At 40.6% G+C, this 22140-nt stretch overlaps 1 protein-coding gene across 2 annotated transcripts in view; it reads left to right on the top strand.

Annotated features, from left to right (window-relative positions):
- Positions 1 to 229: 229 nt before the first annotated feature.
- Positions 230 to 22140, top strand: part of csf3r (colony stimulating factor 3 receptor) — a 126035-nt gene continuing 104124 nt past the window's right edge. For both annotated transcript variants that reach the window (XM_057834311.1, XM_057834310.1), the window contains exons 1-5: positions 230 to 366; positions 446 to 513; positions 2025 to 2410; positions 9418 to 9462; positions 9569 to 9705. The gene's annotated coding sequence lies outside the window, so the exon portion shown is untranslated. The remainder of the gene's footprint in view (positions 367 to 445; positions 514 to 2024; positions 2411 to 9417; positions 9463 to 9568; positions 9706 to 22140) is intronic.

The raw sequence follows: 22140 nt of genomic DNA, 5'->3' as shown, positions 1-22140 counted from the left end.
ATTTTTTTTAAACAGCAAAACCCTATGTAACCCAGTACAGAAATTATAAAGCCATTTTATTTTGAAAGTGCAATTATTTTGTGAAAGGAAATCGTTGTTGTTTGTGCTTTACTTCCTCCTGTGCGTTCACATGTGAGGATAATAGTTTTTAATTGGTCCGATTAACATGATCCCGCCCTCTCGAGACATCGTCTCGAAGGTTCTTTAATTTCCGTTCTTTTCCGCTTGGATGCCAGGGAGGACGGATGTAGTCAACTTCCTCGGCGCTTGGAGCCAATAAGTCAGCCTTGTTTAAATAAAATAATTTACTCAACGCTGAAATAAGGCCGTTTGAACAAATTATAAGAAGGAAATTCAATTTTCTCGGTGAGTGTTGACAAAATAAAGGGAAAATGGTGCAGACATTCATCATTGCTAATTTGAGAATGTCATTTTGAACTTGTAGTGTATGTGAACCGGAGGATTGGAGCCTGCATCCACCCAAGTTCACATTAAAAGAAAAACTTCGTCTTGGTGAGTTGTTTTATTCTCACCAAATTGGCTAAATGCTAGGCGCGAAGCTAGCGAAATGCTAATGCTAATCGCGACGCTAACATGAAGCTAGCGAAATGCAAATGCTAATCGCGACGCTAACAAGAATGCTAACGCTAAGCTAGAGCGACTCCAACGTTAGCAATGAGGGAAAAATTGTTTAGATTCAATGAAGAATTGTTTGTTGTGTTATGTTGTAGCACAGAATGATGTAACCATTGTGTTAAGCTGATGATGTTATGTTGCATTTGAATGGCAGATGCATAAGTATTAACTTTGATTTGGATATTTTTGAACTATGTGAATATTACTGGTACAATGTAATATTTAGACAACGAGAAAAAAAGCTGTTAGGCTCAAGCGTATGACGTGGCACTCGCGAGGTTTCCGCCGCTATCGCCATTTTGGAAGCGAGAAACATAAACAGTGAGGCATTTCAACACAGGTCGCTCTTTAAAAATGGTTGGAAATTATTGTGCGTTAAAGAATTGCAACAACCGATCGAATAGAAAGGAGAATGTACAGCTCGACGGAACACCATTGAGTTTCTTCCGGATCCCTACATGGAGAAAAGGCGAGGGAAAGGTCATATCTGAACTTACCAAACGTCGAAGAATGGCATGGGTGGCCTCGATCAGAGGGAAGGGCATAACGTTTGATTCTCCGGTTACACACTGAGTTTGCTCTATGCACTTCCACTCCGGTAGGTTAATTTCGTTTGTTTACGCAAATTTCAGTAACTTTATGCCCTAAGTCGGCCTGTTGTTAGCTATAGCTACAGCTAAACAACTAGCATGCATACATGTGCATTGTCTTCATAAGACATAATTCCTGTCGTTGCTAAATGAAAAAGCTATAGTATTTTGACGTGAGAGAGTGGTAAAGAATTTGTACACAGGCTACATTTTCTGCAACAAAAAATTTGTACATCCGTGGTCACAGACTAATGTAAACACACATTGCCTACCTTTAATAGAAAGATGGTGTTGCCGTTTGCTATGGTCATAATGTGCAGATCCTGCACCCATCTGCAGCAAAACTGTTCGTAGCTTTGTAGCGATTCGTAGTTTCGGAATTGCTGATGAGTGTAGTAACATACACCAAACACTAAATACAGCATGATGTCCATTTTGCGTAGTGGTGGAAGCTTGTCGACATCTTTATTCCATTTGTGTTCGGCTTGCTCGTGAGGGTCAACATTGTTCACATCCTTAAAATTGCTCACATATCTGTCCTTCGCCGTGGTAACAAGTTTGTCTCTGTATCGAACTGGCAAGTTTTCCATACATTTTTCCATCTTTGGCACTCGTAGTTCAATTGTATTTGCCGTTAAGTTTAAATGTCCCGTGATGCAGGCGTGCTTCCGAAATGGCTGCGTTGTCGCAAATCTCGCACCATCCCGTGCTGCTGTGACGTAAACGCTCGAGCCTAATAGCTAACGAAAAGATTCAAGTATTGATAAAAGGCTGTATACAATAATTATTGTTATGCAGGTTGGGTTTTTTGTTTCCACCTTTCGTTCCTTTCATTGGATGTGGATGAGGAATTCGAAACTGGATAAAGACTCTGGAAAAAGACTTCCAACAGATGAAGATGGCGAGCTTATGCCCGGAAACCAACGGATTTGAATTTAGACGGACTGTCTGGTTTGAATTTTTGTTTATTTTATTGTATATATTTGTGTATATATTGCCGGCTAAAATTGTAAATAGTTATATATTAATATAATTATTTTGTTACTCATCTTGACTCCAGTTATTTCAGTTACTAAACATTATTTTCCTTATTGTAATCTCCGAGAACCTAGTTCTCAGCCAAATACGATTGCATTCACAACAGAACCCCGTCATCTCGAATCGGGAGTTACACCTATCTGGAGGTGAGAGCACGCGAGAACAGAATTACAGACGCCATGACTTTAACAAGATATTATCGTATACTTACTTTGTTTCGATCCGAAAACTCCATGTATCACTGAGTGTCAAGACACAGTTGTGAATGGCCACAGCTGGATTTTGGGGGGATTTTATGGGTGAAACATGGTAATTTAAAAAGGGTCGCGATGCAGAAATCGCAGACATCAAGGAGTGGTCGAGATTTTTTTTTCCATATATTTACCCTTTTAAACTTTTTTTTTTTTTTTCAACTTTTTTTTTGTTTGTTTGGATCAATTATTTATCATCTAACATATCGGAGAAAATGCCACAGTAACAAAGAAATACAATTGAGCGATAGTTATGAGGTAGATATCCGTGACTTTTTTACAGACGCCATTTTTTTCATTGTGACATAATTTGTTTGAAAGTTTTAAGATATGTGAGTGAATAATTTTTAAAAGTTTTTTTAAACAAAATATGAGACATAAATGCATGATTCTAAGCTAAAGCCGACAGACATTTTGAATAATAAATATAATTAATTACCTTCATTTTATGGCTGGGTTGAGACAAAAGCGGTTGTGCGACGTCTGTAAATGAGGGTTTTCAGGGTAAAACGGACAAATTAAAAATAGTTCAGGGGCGTCATGCTATGGCAGCATATAGACATCTTGTTCTATCAAACACAACAGTTGTTTTGGCTTAAAATACAGCAGTTTCTTTTAAAGAGGAGTGCAAGAGCAGAAACTGCTTTTTCAGTCTTGTCTGTGCTTTCCGCCATATGTAGAGGTACCACTGTACTCGTATTTGAACTGCAACGCTACTACAAACTTTGTGGCACCAGTACAAACATGAAAAAAAAATGTGTGAGTGTGTCTTGGCTGACTTTTGAAAATGTCACCAAATTTCAGAGCGGAAGAATAACATTTAGGTTATTTTTATGTCACTCAGAATGTCCAAACAGGTCTGTAATGCTTAGTCATGCATGCCACTGTTTCTACAAGTCAAAACTACATTAGGACCCCCCTCTTTATCCATAGCTAACTGCCCATTCCCGAATGTCCCTTCACATTGACAGTGAACTCCAGGCAACGGCAGTCGGGTTTAAGGAAAAAAAAAAAAAAAAACGTCCCTGCGCTGCTTTTGAGCTGCAAGCTTGACAGTTTATTGATCCCCCTCCCGTCTAATCAGTAGCCTTGTCACATTATAACAAAGGGGTGCCGGGGCCGAAATGAAAGCAATTTATTTCAGCTCAGCCAAGATTGCAGGAACGGCTTGGCCGCGCTCGTTTTCCAGGGCCTTTTTGTAGACAATCTGAGAGGTTGGGGGGAGACTGACTGGAATCAAAACAACAGCGCGGCTTATTCCGACTGACGCTGGGGGCAAACAAACAATGCGACCGAGTCACCCGAACAACTGCTCTTATTGTAGCTGCCATATGAATGCTGAATCGATAACGAAAAAGACGAAATGTGCCTTTTGAAGGATACAAACAATTAGGTATTCATCCAGGTAGTAAAGGATGTAACTGTTGTTTTGTATTTGTCGCAAAAATAAATAAGGCTCAGCATTACCATTTAGATAGTGGAACCTGGCTCACGGGCTCCACACACTTAATAGAATGAACACTTTGCACTGTATAGGACAAAACCTTCTTGCAAACACTCGACAGCACCAATTTCTGTTCGCTGTCACATGTGGGGAAACCTATAATTAAGTCCAACAGGTTACTGAGATCCTTTACCACTAAAGGCGCTATATGTGTGTGACTATGGGAAAAAGACACATCACATTGTTTGGATAGGTGCATTTGGTTGTTTGGTTGATGATTGGTTGGTCAGTTGGTTTGTTGGTCGGTCAGTCAGTCTGTTAATTGGTCAGTCGGAAATGGTTGGTTGTGTGGAATGCCCATTTGTTCCGGTAGGTGTAGTTGGTTGGATGGTCGATTGATCAGTGGAAATGGTTGGTTGGTTGGTCGGTATATTGGTCAGTTGGTAGGAATAAAGGACGTAGGGTAGCATAGGGACAGTAGGGACATAACACTACCAACTTTTCAGGATGCTTAAATTGTCCCCACCAACCTTTGGGCAACCTTATATGCATAATATAATGAGTTCAGTTTTACAGGTAATTTAAATTGTCTTCCATCATTATGGAAGGATAGAATTGACGCTACCATTATTAAGTGAATTATTTTTATTACATTCAAACTTACTCACATTTACCCATTTTCACTTTCTGAATGCGCTGATCCATTTTTTCCCACCCTGAAACGCACATTTGATTGGCTGGAAGATTTGACCCACCCCAACATGCACACGCACGGTCACACATGTCGACACGCCCCCTTCGAAGAGGAGGGATATTAGAAGGGTTTTTTTTTCAGCCAGCAGCAGCCACTACAAGCAATTAAGCTAATTTGCTCCCAAAAACATATAAATACGTTCTATTTTTAATTGTTTCAGTGTCCCTAATACGTATTTATACGTCTTTTACATCTAAAAAAAATGTTTTATAAGAGGCATCTCTAGGTTCTGACGCACCCAAACTGTAACACACAACGCTGAAAACCCATTTCAAAGCAATAAAATTGGCCACTTTGAGTCTCTGCGGGGTCTGCTCGGCGAGCAGCACGGACTCAATGGCATCGTCCGCTGCACTGGTGGTCCCGGTCGTTCTGCTCGGTGGTCCAGCGCCTGGCATCCCGGGCGTCCTCTAGGTTGTTCTGCCTGGTTGTCCGCCGCCTGGCATCCTGGACGTCCATTCGGTCGTCTTCCGCCGGCGGCACGGCTGTTCATTGCTGTTGAATCGGGTTGCGGCTCTTACCAAATGCGCTACTGCCCTCCAGTGGCCAGTTTTATTGCTTTAAAATGGATTTTCAGCTTTGTGCTTTGGAGCTCAGTTGAATCAGAACCCAGAACCCAGAGATGTCTCTTATGAAAAAAAACGTAAAACACGTATAAATACGTCTAAAACAATTAAAAATAGAATGTATTTATATGTTTTTGGGAGCAAATAAGCTGATTGTGAACTTTCAAGAAAACTGATGGAATTGATCTTCCACAGAGAGGTTCTTGAGAATGGATCAAAAGAACGGTGGTTGGATTTCAGCATCTGAAACTAGTCTAATTTCAGAAGACAAATCTTTTTTTTTTTTTTTCATCATCTTCAGTGTCTTGAATAGATGCATATTTACTTAATATGTCACCTGTCTTCAGTCCAGTGGTGAACGTACTGTTGGCTACCACTACCAGTGAGTTCATATTTCCTACCTTTGTCCTGATGCTATTGTGTAATACCTGAAAAGAGGGTTCAGCATACCCATGGCAGAAAGGATTTTCATATGAGATCTGGATATAGCTTTGTCATTTATGAGAGATCCATCTACCACTACGGATGCCTTCCCTTGTTCCAGATTTGTCCCACTGGGAGAAAGCCTGTGGGACCACCACACTTGTGGGACAACATCCCTTAAAGAGTATGAAAACACCTGGGGAAATGCTAATATTCCATCATTTATCCCTAAACGCATGCCTTTTGGATTCATATCATGCCACTTCTTGTAATTACACACATCGCAACACCAAGAAAATGATAGAAATTTGGATCGATTGTCAAGCTAAAACGACCGGCGCCCGAGATCCCGGAAATCTAGCATATTGTGTGCGTGACGTCACAACTAGAAAACACCAGGCTCAGTGCTTAGTCCTGAATGGCGGCGATGATGGCAGACAATTTTGTTTCTAGATGCAGCGATGAATCCGACGTAACGAACGTTCTTCTAATGGTGACGAGGAGAGTTATGAACCTTTCTTTGGTGTTTTGGGTTATCAATTTGAGCCCAAACGAAAGCCAATGCAGCCTAATGAAACAATCATTGAGGGGAGCAATCACACTGATGAAACACCGGCAACAGATCGTGTGGGAAACACCGAATGGTTTGTTTTGCATTTCTTTTTTTGAAGCTGATACACCGTGACCGCAAAATAAAGTATAGAATAATTATCATTTATTGTGCTATCATAGGTTTTCGCTCTGCCAACAGACACAAATATGAAGAGGATTAGAGGATTTGTTGTATATATTTTACGAGCGATAATTTATACATGTGTCCAGTCCTATCGCCAATGCGTGATATGTTTTTTATCATAAAAGATACTCACTCTGGCCATTTCAAGCTCGGCTGCTCCGCTCATTTGCTTAGCCTGGGGTGGTGGGGTGGTATCATCAGTGCCAGTCATCGTCCACTTTCATGATATCTCAGGACATTTAAGTGGCTGCGCATGTATGGTGGGCACTGCATCTGCTTTCAGCAGCAATTTCTTAGCAAAACCTGATTTCATTTGTCCATAGTTCAAATAGCTTTCAGGTGTAAAATGTGCACCACACAAAACCGTGCCGGAGGCTGGGTCTGCAAAATTAGCCCTCTTTGCACGGACGAACTTTACTCATTGTCTGCGTAGTCCAGCTCTTTTTCTCGCGTTCGGGAACTCAAGGGTACTACAATGAGACAAATGGCTATTTGTACAGCACATAGCATGACAGGTTTGAACCATTTTAGCGATTTTTTGATAAAACACGAACGCAACTCTCGTCGATAAACAACGATGGGACCCACCTCGACCTTTTGTTTACTGGCAGTGACGTCAAAGCCCCATTCGGCTGTTTCCGGAGTACTTTCGGAAATGTTCGTAATTATCGATCTATTTTCGATAATTGCTCATGAATGTGATTTATTTATTTTTTGTTAACTTTATTAATATTTGTTATCTTGCCACATAACGGTTCTATTGTAGTGACGGGATCTGTCGTTCACTTTAGTAAACGAATCCATTCCGGTTCGTTCAGTAAGAAGATTCATTCAAACAAATCGTTCAACGAATCGTTCGCCCCCCTCATCTCCCTCCCCGCCCAAATGAATCGTTCGGTTAGTGAACGGGAAGTGATATTGCCGAACGAATCACCAAAGACCGCTTCGCAGTATAACTGAACGGGAAGTGACATTGCTTGGTCCCTCCCTCTCTTGCACACAGGCTCCTCATTGACCACTCGTCGTAGTTTCAGAAATGAGTGACAGGCGATATCATTCTGCTTTCACAGACAGCCTCGTCTCCCTCCCGCTGCTGCAAAAGCGAGGGAGAACTTCCGCGTCATCTGTCCTAGTTCAATGGGATCAAAGTCATGGCTCGTGCTTGCATTTCGATTTAGGACACGGTTAAACATTTTCCTTTTGTGGGGGGAGTGGGGGTTTGGGGTCGGAGGCGCACGGACTTTTTTAGCATGATCTTGATCACATATACAATGCTGCTGCTACTACCAGCCAACGCGGCATGCTTTCTGTCACGAAAATAAAAATAAATCGAAGTTAAAAGTAAATAAAAGTTTAATTTCTAAATATGGAACGACCAACATATCATATTTACCTCTCGCTCTGTTGTATTCTAGTTTTTATGCTCATCACTATTATTTTTGATCACTATTGTTATAACTAAAGTGTAAATAGCTCGTTGTCAAATGTGCTGCTCTGAAAAAAACAATACTACATTTTGATATTTGACAGTTTAATTGCAAATCAGTATTAAGATGATCGTATTGAATTTTTGCACTGGTATTAACAAAATAATCCGGTCAGCTCCCCTGTCGTCCCCTCATCTCAGATCGTCAAATGCTGACGAGAAATAATTGTTTGCTCTTTACGGTGTCGCCTTTGTACTCTCATTAGTCTGTTAAGAAAAATGTAGACATATTGCGACATCTCAACGTGTCTGCGTGCGTTGTTTTTGGGCGCTTGAGTAGCACATGGTGGACGGATGGACATAATTTTTCAAACCAACCAACACCCGACACGCTCTGACACGGAAAAAAAATAATAAAACAGTCGGAAAAAATTGACATGTATATACAGTTTCATTGCAAATCAGTATTATGGTGATCATACTAAATATTCTTTTTTTCTGTGCACATATGAGGTAAATATCACTGCCATGAAGCCTCCATATAGTGACAGTTCTCTGCCCCCTTCACTGCCGTCACGCGACCGCAGCTCACTTTTGCTTGCCTCGTAGCTACCCGTGTTTTAAACTACTGTAAATTTGATAGTATGTCGTCATAGGTAGTCACAAATCATTAGATTTGTGTGGTGTTTTTGTCTGTTTGAGCAGCATTTGATAGGCTCCACATTAACAAATATGTGACAAAGTCATTTCCTTTCATTTTTTGACTCGTTCACCGCATTACTGGAAAGTCAAGTTAGCAGCAAGCTAGGTCAGGAACCGGAGGACCGAGTCACTGAACGGGAAGTGACATAACTCAGTCTTGCCTCCCTGCCTGCACGCTGGCTGCTTATTGGCTACACGTGGAAGTGAGTAACAGACGCCCTGATTCTGTTTCCGCTCCCTCCCCTGCCCGCGATGAGGCTGGCGTCTGATTGGTCATGTGGGAAGTCAGAAGACGCTGCCGCTTGCTCAACGCCCTCCCACGCAGCGAACAAGCCCCAACTTCATAGAACGAATCAGTGCAGATGGTGATTAGTTCGGTCTCGTTCACCCAAACAAGTCGTTCAAAAAGAACGAATCGTTCGCGACCGATACAACACTATTCTATTGATATCTCACAGCCCCTTAGCATTATCATTCTCTGTAACTAACCTGGGAATAACCTCTATCAGAGCGTCCCTGCTCACATTCTTGTACCCCACAACACCACGAATGTATGGATGACGTCATTATTCCTTCTTAACACATCTAAAGCAAGTGAAGAACAGGGATTCCTCCTACAACTGCTTCTGAGAATGAACTGGTGCAAAGTATGATTAATATGGAGCAGTTCCTTTCTGTTCTATTACGCAGCAAAGACAAACACTGTGAAACCTAGCCAGACATCATTAGAAATACAAAACAATAAATCATCTATCATGCCTGCTTTCTATTATCGGAGGTCTTACAGTTACAAATTGTTGTAATCGTTTAAAAACAGTTTTGTTTATGATTGTTTTGGTTCCACTGTACAGCAAGGAGGGAATGTTGGCGGACAAGGACTGTAGCGGCGAGATAAGGTACCGAGTCTCTTTGGCTGTCTTATCTGTTTCCTGCGCCGTCTTAGTGCCGCTACCGCTCCGTCGGGAACTGACATTGAAAAGCAATATTTTTTTTCGTCTGCAGATGGATTTGCGGGATGTTGAAGTGTGAAAGCCGCTGCCAAGTCTCGCTATTGAACGCTAGCCCGCCTCATTTAGTCAGAGAGAACTCCCAGGGATGCGTTCGCTCATCTGTACAGGTGTTGTTGACACCGACGCACTGTGAGCACCGCTACTATTTCTATTAGCGTCTGCTTTGCCTTGTTGTTATTCCGAGCAACAGATTTTCCCCCTTTTATAAAATATATCACATTGAATGATGGTAGTCTGTGATTTGCATTAAACATTGAACATGAAGCCTGGGTCACATATGACTTTGCCCCATGTATGCTGACTGGCAACAACCCTGTGTAATACTAGTTTATTAATTGTGATCTGTGTGATATTGTGTATTCAGACTGCCTGGTGGGAGGGCGCAAATTTTCACTCGCTTTCTTCTTCTTGGGGATGAACTAAAATGGCTACCCCTACATTATTCGTGGATGGATCAGAATTATATTTGACAGGTACAGTGGGGCAAATAAGTATTAGTCAACCACCAATTGTGCAAGTTCTCCTACTTGAAAATATTAGAGAGGCATGTATTTGTCAACATGGGTAAACCTCAACCATGAGAGACAGAATGTGGAAAAAAACAAAGAATTTATTTCCAAATTTGAGTGGAAAATAAGTTTTTGGTCACCTACAAACAAGCAAGATTTCTTGCTGTCAAAGATGTCTACCTTCTTCTAACGAAGTTACCTGTATTAATGGCACCTGTTTTAACTAGGGTTGTTCCGATCATGTTTTTTTGCTCCTGATCCGATCCCGATCGTTTTAGTTTGAGTATCTGCCGATCCCGATATTTCCCAATGAGATTGCTTTTTTTTTTTGCTCCCGATTAAATTCCTATCATTCCCGATAATTTTTCCCGATCATTTTGGCAATGCATTAAGAAAAAAATGTATAAAACTCGGAGGAATATATACATTCAACATACAGTACATAAGTACTGTATTTGTTTATTATGACAATAAATCCTCAAGACGGCATTTACATTGGGTTGGCATGGCTCAGTGGTAGAGTAGTTGTCCCCCAACCCAGAGGTTGTGGGTTCGATTCTCTGCCCTGATGAACTTGCCTAAGTATCCTTGAGCAAGATAATGAACCCCACATTGCTCCTGGTGCTGCGTCAACAGTAGGTAGATGGCAATGTAGTGTAAAGCGCTTTGAGCACCTTGAAAGGTGGAAAAGCGCTATACAAGTATAAGACCATTTACCACCACATTATTAACATTCTTTCTTTGAGAGGGATCCACGGATAGAAAGACTTGTGACTTTGTATATTGTGACTAAATATTGCCATCTAGTGTATTTGTTGAGCTTTCAGTAAATGATACTGTAGCCATGCCCAAATGCATGATGGGAAGTGGAACCATGACTGTGCGTAGTGCTACCAATTGATATATCTTCTCTGCGTTGGGAAATAAGGTGTTAAGAAAAAGATCAATTGCTACCTTGCTTCCCCACATTGCTTCCCATTATATTTCTAATCATAGGGAGAGGGATTGTAAGGCTTACGCCAATTTAAAAAAGGCTCCAAAGGCTGCCAAAATTCACTCTACTCATTTTACGCTGCCTTTTATCGCTCTATATCGGTAAAACGGCACCATTACAGATTGAGCGCGACAATGCATGGGTGGGTCGTGCAGCGCATGCATTAATTGCGTTAAAATATAACGTGATATATTTTTTTAAAAATTAATTACCGCCGTTATTGGGATAAATTTGATAACCCTACCTTAAGCCTAAAATAAAGACTCTGGATGAGTGTAACATATTATGTTTGTAACGTTAAATACAATTAGAAAACGATTTGATAAAAAAATATATACAAAAGGCATGGCCGATATTTTTTTGCCGATTCCGATACTTTGAAAATGACGTGATAGGACGATCGATCGGGACATCTCTAGTTTTAACTCATTATCGGTATAAAAGACACCTGTCCACAACCTCAGTCAGTCACACTCCAAAATCCACTATGACCAAGACCAAAGAGCTGTCGAAGGACACCAGAGACAAAATTGTAGACGTGCACCAGGCTGGGAAGACTGAATCTGCAATAGGTAAAACGCTTGGTGTAAAGAAATCAATTGTGGGAGCAATTATTAGAAAATGGAAGACATACCAGACCACTGATAATCTCCCTCGATCTGGGGCTCCATGCAAGATCTCCCCCCGTGGCGTCAAAATGATAACAAGAACGTTGAGCAAAAATCCCAGAACCACACGGGGGGACCTGGTGAATGACCTACAGAGAGCTGGGACCACAGTAACAAAGGCTACTATCAGTAACACAATGTGCCGCCAGGGACACAAATCCTGCACTCCCAGACGTGTCCCCCTGTTGAAGCCAGTACACGTCCAGGCCTGTCTGTGGTTCGCTAGAAAGCATTTGGATGATCCAGAAGAGGACTGGGAGAATATGTTATGGTCAGATGAAACCAAAATAGAACTTTTTGGTAGAAACACAGGTTCTCGTGTTTGGAGGAGAAAGAATACTGAATTGAAGAACACCATACCCACTGTGAAGCATGGGGATGGAAACATCATGCTGTGGGGCTGTTTTTCTGCAAAGGGACCAGGATGACTGATCTGTGTAAAGGAAAGAATGAATGGGGCCATGTATCGAGAGATTTTGAGTGGAAATCATTGAAGGCATTGAAGATAAGACGTGGCTGGGTCTTTCAGCATGACAATGATCCCAAACACACAGCCAGGACAACAAAGGAGTGGCTTTGTAAGAAGCATTTCAAGGTCCTAGAGTGGCCCAGCCAGTCTCCAGATCTCAACCCCATAGAAAATCTGCGGAGGGAGTTGAAAGTCAGTGTTGCCCAACGACAGCCCCAAAACATCACTGCTCTAGAGGAGATCTGCATGGAGGAATGGGCCAAAATGCCAGCAACAGTGTGTGAAAAGCATGTGAAGAGTTACAGAAAACGTTTGGCCTCCGTTATTGCCAACAAAGGGTACATAACAAAGTATTCGAGATGAACTTTTGGTATTAACCAAATACTTATTTTCCACCATGATTTGCAAATAAATGATTTAATATTATTATATTATAAATGCGAAAAGAACGGCAGAGTTTATTATTTGACGCGAGCAGCGACCCTCCTGCGTCAATACTACTACCGATAGCTAGGATCGGGGAGACTGGAAGTCACTCGTGTAAAAATCCGGTGGATCCGGTCGATTTTCAAACTAATATGCAATCGTAACCCACTTTTGAGTCCATCAGATTTCTTGAGTGGTAGATCGGGGCATAGTTGAGTTGTCTTTGTTGATTTACTGCTGTCTTCTCTGCTATAATAATAACCAACACGGCCCCGTGTTCAATACAAAACCCTCCTACCACAACAAAATAAGTAAGAACTAATATTCACATAGGAACTAAAGTTATACAACATAATATATACAGTACAAATGAATACTACATCACATTTGTAAAATATAAACACATAAATAAATAATAGCCCATTTAAATAAAATACATTGAAATGAGCTAAAACACCTTTAATTAAATAATAAGATTAATACACAATTCCTGCTTACACAATTAAATTTATTAATTTCTGTGTGGTGCTTTAACTTGAGAAAATCTACCAATAAAGCTTTTGAAAACCGTTCATAAGAAAAAAGATTCATTGAGGCATTTCATTTGTAAAGTACATGTTAAAATCTTTGTCATTGGGATTGCTTTTCTCTTTAGCACAGGACTTTTTTCGTCTTTCTTTCAGAAGGAAAGCTGACCAGTACGCGGGGTCTGAAAGGCAAATTGTTGTTGGATTATCTTTAAATACCCGCTACTTTTGGAGCAGAATTCTAGCTTTGTATAGGCTAATGTTCCTATTGTTGAAAGCACAAAGTTGAGTAATAAACAACTAGCACATTTATAGTTTGCATTTTGTTTTCTTACTGTACCGAAAATGAACCGAACCGTGACCTCATAACCGAGGTATGTACGGAACCGAGATTTTTGTGTACCGTTACACCCCTACCTGTCACCATCAATGGCAGTCAAGGAGTGAATTTATTATAGCAGTTGTTATCTGTCAAGTTAGAAAATATAAAAAATAGACCCTTAGGTAGACATTTGTAAAACTACCCAGAAATAAGGAGAGAAGACAAGGAGAGCAAAAGAGTGACTAGTGACAGTCACCAAAATTGATCTAAAGAAAAAAATCCTCCTTGGTATTTTATTTAGGGGTTTGTACTAAAAAATATGGATGCCGCCCTGAGGGAGGGGGAGAGCAAGCTGGAGACACCCATGTGGTTTTCGATTGGATATGTGTGTGCATGTAGGTGGAACTAAGTAAATACACGTGTGTAAGCAAGAGCTCATGTAAACAATCATGTAAACAGTCAAAACAATCATGTAAACAGTCAAAATGACCCAGACACTTCAGTTATGCAACGCTGCGGCCATGGAAGATGTCCTCGGATGGAAAATTGTCCTCGAAGGTCTAGACGAAAGTCCAGACGCCAGGTGCTGAAGATGCCTCGGAAGGTCTAGTTACGCAATGATGCGGCCATGAAGCAAGGCAGTTGTCATCCCGACCCTCTTTTACTCTTTGTAACACTTAAGCATTATACTATAACCTTGTATAGCAAGCAATAATCATTTACTGATTATATTAGTAAGAAAAATACGGCAATATGTATTATTTATGGTATATATGAGCACAAGCAAATAATCAATCTAATATTTAATCAATCAAACCTCGATAATTACCTCATCTTTTTTCCATGGCTTTTTGTTAGTTAATATGTAACATAATTAAGCTTCTGTCACTCTTTTTAATGCAACTGTTATAGCAATTTCAACAACAACCACCTATTTTTTTTTTTCAATCTAAGTGCTTGTCGCCCCACCATTTTGTTGTCATACAACAACATAAACGCACGCACAATCGGGCCTGAACCCTTCACGTCAAGTTATTTTTGTTCTTTTTTGCCAATGACCAAATGACCGGGCCATTCACAAAGCGCAATTGGCTGTGAAAAGGCAAAAGAACAAGGCCAGAAAACATGAGCAGGCGCGGCGTACAACCAATGAGTGACAGTCGCCCCATAACGGCTGCACATTGCCATCTAGAGGGGCCTCAGGCTGCAGAAAAAAGGGGAAAGGGGGATTAACACCATATTTCTACACGTTTGGATTGAGTATATCAGATGATTTGAGTTTGTTGCCCACCATTTAATCGTTCTCCAGTCAAGCATTTTGTCAGGTGGCAGAAAGGGCAAAAAACAAACGCTGACTGTGCTTGTCCATTTCTTTTTTTGACGTGTGTAACATTGCAAGTGCACCTCCTGCAGATATAAACCTTCATCACTTTTCCTGTCCACTGAACACACTCTGTTCAGGTTTTCGTTACAGTCTTGTCACTGTAGTCAAGCGTCACAGATTTTAACATGTGACAACAAGAACAACTGCCTGGTTAATTCTTGGGTCAGTGTATTTTTTTATGTTTAAATGACCTTCTCACAGCTTTCATTTAAATAACAGACACGTGAAAAACAACAAAAATACCCAACTGTTTCATAAATATTGTAATACCGTAATTTTTTGGACTATAAGTGACACCTGAGTATAAGTCACACCAGCCATAAAATGCGTAATGAAAAGGAAAAAAAAAACTTATCAGTCGCACTGGAGTATAAAGCTCCTTTCACACATACCTGAACTCCGGTTAATTCCCAGGATTTAAACAGGAAGTTTGAAGGCAATTTCCCGGATCAACTGTCATAGAGATGACATTTACTGGGTTGCGTCCTACAGTGCCTGACAAAAGTTTTCTCGCTTATCCATTTTGTAGAAACAATTGCTTATAACCTGAATTTTAACTATTCAAATTGTTTCAGAAATGTCTCATATGAAAGCTAAGACCCTCCCAAATTATGTTGAATGTACAAAAATATACTTGTTTCACTGAAAAAAGATTTATCATTTCATGAAGTCATAAAGGTCAAATTTTGGCAAGACAAAAGTTTTGGCGCTTACAGAAAGTAGTGTGAAAATTAAACAAAAAATGTACTTCAAATACAAAAATATGTTACATAACATAAGCGAATTAAGTAGTGGTGCTGTGAGATCCAAATTTAATATTTTATATGACTTCCATGGGCCTGAAGGACTGCATCCATGCAGTTTGGCAAGGATTCATACAATTTATTGATGAAGTCATCAGGAACATCAAAGAAAGCAGTCTTGCATGCCTCCCAGAGTTCATCAACATCCTTGGGTTTCGTCTTCCATGCTTCCTCTTTCATCCTACCCCAGACATGCTCAATGATGTTCATGTCTGTCAACTCCCTCCACAAATTTTCTATGGGGTTGAGATCTGGAGACTGGCTAGGCCACTCCAGGACCTTAAAATGCTTCTTACGAAGCCACTCCTTTGTTGCCCTGGCTGTGTGTTTGGGATCATTGTCATGCTGAAAGACCTAGCCACGTCTCATCTTCAATGCCCTTGCTGATGGAAGGAGATTTTCACTCAAAATCTCTCGATACATGGCCCCATTCATTCTTTCCTTTACACAGATCAGTCGTCCTGGTCCCTTTGCAGAAAAACAGCCCCAAAGCATGATGTTTCCACTCCCATGCTTCACAGTGGGTATGGTGCAATTCAGTATTCTTTTTCCTCCAAACACAAGAACCTGTGTTTCTACTAAAAAGTTCTTATTTTGGTTTCATCTGACCATAACACATTCTCCCAGTCCTCTTCTGGATCATCCAAATGCTCTCTAGTGAACCACAGACGGGCCTGGACGTGTACTTTCTTGAGCAGGGGGACACGTCTGGCAGTGCAGGATTTGAGTCCCTGGCGGCGCATTGTGTTACTGATAGTAGCCTTTGCAATTGTGGTCCCAGCTCTCTGTAGGTCATTCACTAGGTCCCCCCATGTGGTTCAGGGATTTTTGCTCACCGTTCTTGTTATCATTTTGACGCCACGGGGTGAGAAGGGAGTTGAAAGTCCGTGTTGCCCAACGACAGCCCCAAAACATCACTGCTCTAGAGGAGATCTGTATAGAGGAATGGGCCAAAATACCAGCAACAGTGTGTGAAAAGCTTGTGAAGAGTTACAGAAAATGTTTGGCCTCCGTTATTGCCAACAAAGGGTAGTGGTTGACTAAATACTTATTTGCCCTACTGTATATTAAGTCTGAAAGGGGCTTAAGTATCAGTTTTAGGGAAATTGTATTTGATAAAACCACACCAAGAACAGACATGTCATCTTGGAAGGCAATTTAAAATAAAAATAGAATTCAGAACAACAGCCTGAATAAGTGTACGGTATGCTAACGTTAGATGACGCATTAACAACAGAGAATGATGAAGTTATTTTTTTTCCAACTTTCCAGAGTCTCACTAAAGAGCGAGTATTGTAAAGGTCGTGTTCCAGACCATCCCATCTTTCGGCAGGCGAAAAGGGACATTAGAGTAGAGTGAGCAGTGTCCCAGTGAGAATTAATTGGTGCTACCTTTAAAGCGAACCTAGATTTCACCACTTGATGATGACAGAGGTCAGACCTCCTGCAGCTCTTGTCCTTGCTTCTCATCTCAAGAAAAAAAGAATTCTTCCTTCTAGGCTTACTTGGACTTTTTAGCAATGTCGAATTTGGATCTTTCTCGGGTCATTCGGGCTGTCATGGAATTATTTTTCATGCGCTCCGAAATGTGAAGTGCACTGCAAATTTGTGAGAGTTAATTCAACTCCTACAGAGTTGAGCCTGAGTTATGCTCCTGCGTTGCGGTGACGGCGAAGTGACTACGGTGTCAATGAGCATTCGATAGTTCTGCGGTGAGGGAAGGCGTTGCTATGTAATTCACCGCCAAGCCACTAGAGGGGTGTGGCGTTATATTTGTTCGGTTTTGGGGCATGCTTGTTGACTTTCTCTAGTCTAGTTTAACAGAGAAAAAAATAATTAAACAATGCAAGATGGAACGGTTGAATGTGGATCTTTAGCGCATCAACATTGGATAAATGTTGATCATACTGTACAAATGTTGAGGCGCAGGCGACTTTTGATATCACACAGATAGTTCTAGCCTCGGGTGGAAACCAGCAAGGTGTGGCGGCTAGCTTCAAACTGGCGTCGAGCACTGCATCCAGCGTTTTGTCCAAGGTCTGCAAAGCCATCCAGCCCGATTTGTTTGCCGTGTCCTACAGCCAGCCAGTGGGAAGCCATAGCAGATTTCTGGCAGCTATGGAACTTTCCAAACTGCGTTGGAAGCCTTGATGTTAACGTTATCATAAAAGCACTGAGGCACTCTCAATCAGTGATGATGTATCGAGTGTGAACTGTCTGTTGTTCAAAATTAAACATCAAAACAACTCTTTTGACACCAAACCTGTGCTTTATTCTTCATATACTTGAGGTGTGACATGTAAATAAGTCACAGACTCACAGCAAACATACAGTGGAGAGAACAAGTATTTGATAGTGTTGCACCGATACCATTTTTTGGCCCCGATACCGATACCTGGCTGTGCAGTATCGGCCGATACTGATACCACCCCGTTTATATATATATATATTCCCCCCCCCCCCCCCCCAAAGAGTTACATAATTGGATGTGAAATCATTGCTATCAAGGCTTTGTCAGGCTGTTGCTTACCTTTGCAAAATAGGAAAAAGACTATTACAAAGTATAATACTAGCCCAACAGTAAGAAAGTAAAAATAAGTTCATAATAATAAACTGAATGAACTGAGTAAACTTTTTTAAACCTCTCAAAGCCAAACAGTGCAACTTTCATGAAATTATTGTCTCATTCTGCTGCTGGTTAGATTGTGTTTTGTTGCTGGGCTGTTAGTGGGGGCGTTCCTGACGTCGCACCTGAATCCAATGCTGGCTCATCAACGCAGCATTTAAGCACAGGTGAGCTCAGAGAAGGCTGCCGAGATATTTACTGTGCTGATCGCCATTTGACATCTCGCTCGCTACATTTGCTTGTTACGCCCCTGCATTGGTTTTTTTTCTGTTAGTGTGCTGCACTCGTTTGTAACCTCTACCCTGTGCAGGTATTTGAGTGTTTTTATTCTGGCTTTTTGGCTCGCCGCCTATCGTCTTGTTAACCTTCGAGTTTGTAGTATTGAGCTTCGTCGACCTGCTGTCACGGACTCCTTTTGTTATTTCTACTATCCCGCGATCGCGTGTTATTTTTTGTTTGCAATCATTAAACCCTTGTACGTATCCCCCGCTTGTTGTCCGCTTCGAGGTCCAACCTTCTTTCCGCATTTGCGAACGCTAACAATTATAAGTAATGATAATTGACCAAAGCATCCCGTCTCTCTATTAGCCTCCTTTTTCGGGAGGGGGGAGGAGTCCCTTATTTCTATTTCTGAAAGGTGGCAACCCTACTTTGGAAACAGTTCCCAAATTACTGCAGCATTTCTTTAAGTGAAAGACAAAGTAAAGTTGATGTAGTGAACTGACCAGAGATTGTTGCATCGGTCCAGCGCCCTTCCTCTGGATAGCAGTCCTGCTCTTGCAGGCTCAAACTCGTTGTGTTCGTTCACGTTTCGTCTTCAAATGTTTTATCAGGTTCGAGGTATTGAAACTGGCCGATTTAACTCCACATCTCGAAACTTTCAGGCCGCAAATCTTGCATGCAGCCATTGATTTTAATTGACGGGATTTCTATTTTGAAATATTCCCCGACCGCCGCTGTAGCTGTACCGTCATGTCGGCGCCGCCAAGCGGCCTTGTGATTGGTCAGGAGTGGCTATTGGCCCGTTCTCATTGGTCTGGAGCAGGCCAATAGCGATAGCTGCCTGGTGTTCACGTGTCATCACACAACACAGAGACAAAGTGCAGTGAGTGCCAGGAGGAAAAAAAAAGGCTGCGGTCAAATGTTGTTATAATGGACCGGTAAATGGTATTGGCGCCGTCTTTGTTGGTACTCGCCGATACCGATACCACCATTTCGGGCCGGATCGGCGCCCCCTGCCGATACTAGTATCGGTATCGTGCATCTTTAATTTTAACGAGATATTATCGCGTATCTACCTCTTTTCAATCCAAAAACTATGTAGCATGTATCAAATAGTGTCAAGACACTGCTGTAAATGGCCACAGCTGGATTTTTGTGGGATTGTATGGGTGAAACATGGCAATATAACAAGGGTCGCGATGCGGAAATCGCAGACATCAAGGACTAATTGAGATTTTCATATATTTACCCTTTTAAACATTTTTTTTTGGCTATTCATCGTAATGCATTGAAGTGAAGCTAGTCTTCGAGCATCCGCGACACACATGCCGAGGGAGAGGAGACAACTTCATCATTCAGTGAACTCCTTCTCGTCCTCGCGTCTTTGTTGTCGCACCGGGGGCGGGGCTATGCCGGCACCTCCCGAGGAAACATCTGGCGAATCCTCCGTCTCGCTTCTCCCTCCACATATTTCAAAGAAATCCCCAATGCACAGAACTGCCCAGGGTGGATCCTTTGTATCTGGCAATAGGGTGTGCAAAAAAACAGGAGTTGACATGATGAGTGAGGCATCCTTTTTGTGGAAATTGAGGACAGAATTCACCCTAAATGTGGTAAAATCGGAGGTGGATAGAGTAACCAAAAACGTAACGCAAGTAAGAGTTGAATTACTTTGAAATAATATTACTCAAGTAAAAGTAGTCCTCCAAAAATGTACCCATGTACAAGTCAAAAAGTATTTGGTGAAAAGAATACTCAAGTAATGAACAACATTATGAGTAACCGCTTACAGTCCCTGACAAAAGTGTTGTCGCTTATCCATTTTGTAGAAACAATTGCTAATAACCTGACCTTTAGTCAATCAATTGGTTTCAGAAATGACTCATATGAAAGATAAGACCCTCCCAAATGATGTTGAATGTACAAAATATATTTGTTTCACTCAAAAAAGATTTATCATTTAATGAAGACATAAAGGTCAAATTTTTGCAAGACAAAAGTTTTGTTGCCTACAGAAAGTAGTGTGAAAATTGAACAAAAAATGTACTTCAAATACAAAAATATGTTACATAACATAAGCGAATTAAGTAGTGGTGCTGTGAGATCCAAATTTAATATTTTGTATGACTTCCATTGACTTGAAGGATACGGTTCAGCAAGGATTCATACAATTTATTGATGAAGTTATCAGGAACATCAACGAAAGCAGTCTTGCATGCCTCCCAGAATTCATCAACATTCTTGGGTTTCGTCATCCATGCTTCCTCTTTCATCCTACCCCAGACATGCTCAATGATGTTCATGTCTGGTGACTGGGCTGGCCAGTCCTGGGAGATCTTGATCTTCTTTGCCTTGAGGAACTTTGAGGTAGAGATTGAAGTATGCAATGGAGCACCATCCTGCTGCAGAATTTGTCCCTTTTTATGGTTAGGAATGTAAGAGGCATCTAAGATTTGTTGATATGTCAGACTATTTATGTTGTCTTCCACCCTGCAGATCTCTCAGGGTGCAGATAATTAAAGAAACGTGTGAAATTGCCAAGGCCCACCACCTGTCAAAAGGATGGATAATGGAAAAGTGGCAAAAGGTGGATTTTTCAGATGAATCATCCATTGAATTACACCACAGTCGCCGCAAATATTGCAGGAGACCTACTGGAGCTCGCATGGATCCGAGATTCACTGAGAAAACGGAAGTTTGGTGGTGGCAAAATCATGGTCTGGGGTTACATCCACTATTGGGGTGTGCGAGAGATCTGCAGGGTGGAAGGCAACAAAAACTCCTCTGCACCTCTTTGTCATTGTCGTTAGTCACATGGTGCATTCAGGAACAGCATGCAAAACACAACCGCCACATTAGAACCAAATTCGTTCCACTATCGGTATTGTTATTTTTATGATTTGTATTTATGATTTATTTGTTTTGCTATGTGTAATTGCTATTTGTAATTGTACCAGCAGTATTTATTAAGGAGTGAGCGTAGGTTTTTGGGGTGTGGAACAAATTAATCAAATTATAATGTATTCTTATGGGAAAATCCCACTCAACAATTTGACTTACAAACTAGGTCCTGTAATGATTTAATTTCGTATGCAGATGTACCAAAGTATATATATTTGTTTAAAATTTATATATTTTACTTAATTCTTGTAATTAAGAAAAATACTTATTTTTCAAATGAACATCAGTAAAGATTCTACTTTTTAATAGATATATGTTTCTTTTTATATATATATATATTTTTACATTAAACAAAATGGAAACAGCAAATATCTAAATTTAAATATATGTATATATATTATTTAAGTTTAAATAATTTACTTGTTTTTCAATTAAAAAAAAAGGTAAACTTTTTGAAAATATTAATCCAAAAATGAACAGTAAATTTTACTCTTTAAAAACTGATAAATTTTTATATAAATTTGTATTTTCTATTTACAATATTTACATTTAACAAAAGGGAAATTCTAAATATTTTTTTGTTTTATTGATCTATTTTTAATTTCTAATCACATTAAAAAAAAAAAAAAAAAAAAAAAACTACATATTTTTTTCATTTGTAAAAAAATAAATGTTACTATTAATGTTTTTTCTTTTTTAAATAAAAATACAAT

Source organism: Corythoichthys intestinalis, chromosome 4 (assembly GCF_030265065.1).
Source record: "Corythoichthys intestinalis isolate RoL2023-P3 chromosome 4, ASM3026506v1, whole genome shotgun sequence".
Taxonomy (NCBI): domain Eukaryota; kingdom Metazoa; phylum Chordata; class Actinopteri; order Syngnathiformes; family Syngnathidae; genus Corythoichthys; species Corythoichthys intestinalis.
The sequence above is the reverse complement of the archived record's forward strand: the minus strand, read 5'-3'. Positions and strand labels throughout refer to the sequence as shown.